We start from the raw sequence: 2,612 nt of genomic DNA, 5'->3' as shown, positions 1-2,612 counted from the left end.
GACAAGACACACACACAGGGAGACAGAGAGAGAGAGAGAGAGAGAGAGAGAGAGAGAGAAAGGAAATGGAAAAGGGAAAGTGAGAAAGAAAACCTCTAGGTCCAGGACTCAAACTGTGATTGGCCATGTGGGAGTCCAGCACCATTTAACCACCATGCCACCTGCCAGTCCCAAACCATCAGTGTGGTTCTGTCCTACTGTAGTGTGACTACTATGATCATTGGGCATAGGCCCAGCCATGGTGGCACAGGTGGTAGGACAGCACATGGCTTGATACTGCAGTCACATGGGAGGCATGGGTTCAGATCCTGTGCTGACCCGAACATGCCTGGTGCACCCAGAGGCTTGTCCATGACCCTGTCTGGCTGGCAGGTTCAGGAGAACATTGTGGTATGGAAAGACCCTGAAAGAGCACCTCTCTCTTTCATGAAAGAAATACATATTTAAAAAAAAGATTAACATACACATAATCTCCATTGTTATACATTTCTGGATAAGCAAATGCTAGAATAATAAGTATAAACAAAATTCTTTTCTTTAACTTTCTGCCATAGGGAGCCTATGCTCATCAGAAAGACAGAGAGAGAAAAATGAGAAAACACTCCGTGGGGGAGAGGGTCACATTGCAATCTCTTCTTCTCCATTCTCCTCCTGGGATTTTGGGCATGTACACACACATAGCAGGTGTAATTTTCAAGTCATTGGGTCCGGACCTTAAACCATGGTTGGCCATGTGGTAGTCTAGCACCTTAACAACCATGCCACCTACTGGCTCCTAGAAAATACCTTTTCTCCCTTCTCCCCCAAGAAACAAGACAGAAAAATTCAATTCACTAGTCACAGAATCTTCAAGGTTCTTAATTTTTTTTGAGAGAGATTTTTGCTATAGGGTGTGTGCACTTACCAGAAAGACAGAAAGCGAGAAATCATCCCCCAGGGGGATGGCCACACTGCACATCTTTCTCCTCCATTCTTCTCTGGGGATTTTGGACACACACACACACACACACATGCACCCAGAGTCAGTTTCATGCCTCTGGGTCTGGGGCTCAAACCACAGTTGACTACATGGGAGTCCAGCAACATAATAATTACATTTGCTGGTCTGAACAGTTCCTTACTTTCAAAACAGCAATCAAGGGCTGGCAGGTAGAGTGGTGGTTAAGGGTGCTGGATTCCCACATAGCTGACCGCGGTTTGAGTTCTGGACCTGGGGGCTTGCTTTCTCGCTCTCTCCTACCCCCCCCTCACTCTGTCCCTCTGTGGTCTAATTAAAATAAATAAATAGGGACTAGCAGTTGGCATAACGGCTATGTCACTGCACGCCCATGTAGTTGACTGTGGTTTGAGTCCCGGATCCGGAGGCTTAAACTCATGCCAGGCGCATGTGCATGCGTGCCCAAGATCCTGAGAGGAGAACAGGGACTGCGCCAGGGCCATCCCCCCTGGGGGTGATTTCTCGCTTTCTGTCTCTCTCTGTCTTTCTGGCAAGAGCATGCGCCCTATAGCAAAAACCTCTCCAAAAAACAAATAAATAATTACAGTTAAATAAAATAATAAATAAAAAAACCCCAGCAATCAATTTACACTCTGTTTCTGTCATCCTTCCTTAGAGAATCAACCAGGTTGTACATGCACAGATATAAAAAATCAATGCTTTTGTATCTCCTTGCTTGGTCACTTTTTAACAGTAGCTCATATGTTGAAAGCAAACACATCTGCCACCGTGAGCTGCTTCTGCTTGCCATCTGTTTGCTGAGGCAATCTAGAGACTCATTCCAGAAACACAGTCAGGGCCTTGACTCTCAGTGAACTTTGTGTGTGGGTCAGACCCAAATCCCAGACAGATATTTTTGAGTGTCTGCCATTCTATACCTTTGCAAATCATTTGGACATTGGACAAGGGAAAGTGGCAGGAGTGGGGGACTGAGGAAATCCATGCCCTGTATCTACATCTCAATGAGAAACTCAATAAATCTTTATATCGAATACTGTAAAGTCTGATTAAGAAAGCTTCACTGCTTATGATGCACAGCAAACATCTGCTTAACATCTTTACTTCAGGTCCAGTAGGAACTGCATATTTAATGCATTGGTAATAAAATATTAAAAAGAAAAAAAAAAGCTTTCTTTCCTCTCCCTCTACCTGACATTTGTTCCTCCTCATGTCATCAGAATGCTCAGAATCCAAACCCAGAATCAAAGCAGAGCTGGAGGGGCCAGCAGGTCACATGGTGGTTATGGCTCTGGACTCCCATGGGCTCACCACAGCTTGAGTTCCAGACCTGGTGGCTCGAAAATCATGTTGGGTGCATGTACTTCCATGCCCAAAATCCCAAGAGAAGAATGGGAGAGAAGAGACTGCAGTGTGGCCATGCCCCTGAGGGGTGATTTTTCACTTTCCCTCGCCCTGTCTCTCTCTGGTGAGGGCACGTGCCTATGGTAAAAACCTAAAAAGTAGGCGGCTGCGGCTGGCGGCAGGCCCTGCGCGGCCCCCCCCTGGGCCCCACGCCAAGGCGGTGGTGGGAGGCGGGCCCGCGCCAAGGCTGCGGCCTGCGGTGGCCTGGCCCCGCGCCCCCCCGCCCCCCGCGGACGGGTGGGCCCCCCGCCCG

This window comes from Tupaia chinensis, unplaced genomic scaffold, assembly GCF_000334495.1.
Source record: "Tupaia chinensis unplaced genomic scaffold, TupChi_1.0 Scaffold000063_1, whole genome shotgun sequence".
Taxonomy (NCBI): domain Eukaryota; kingdom Metazoa; phylum Chordata; class Mammalia; order Scandentia; family Tupaiidae; genus Tupaia; species Tupaia belangeri.
This window is presented reverse-complemented; position numbering follows the sequence as displayed.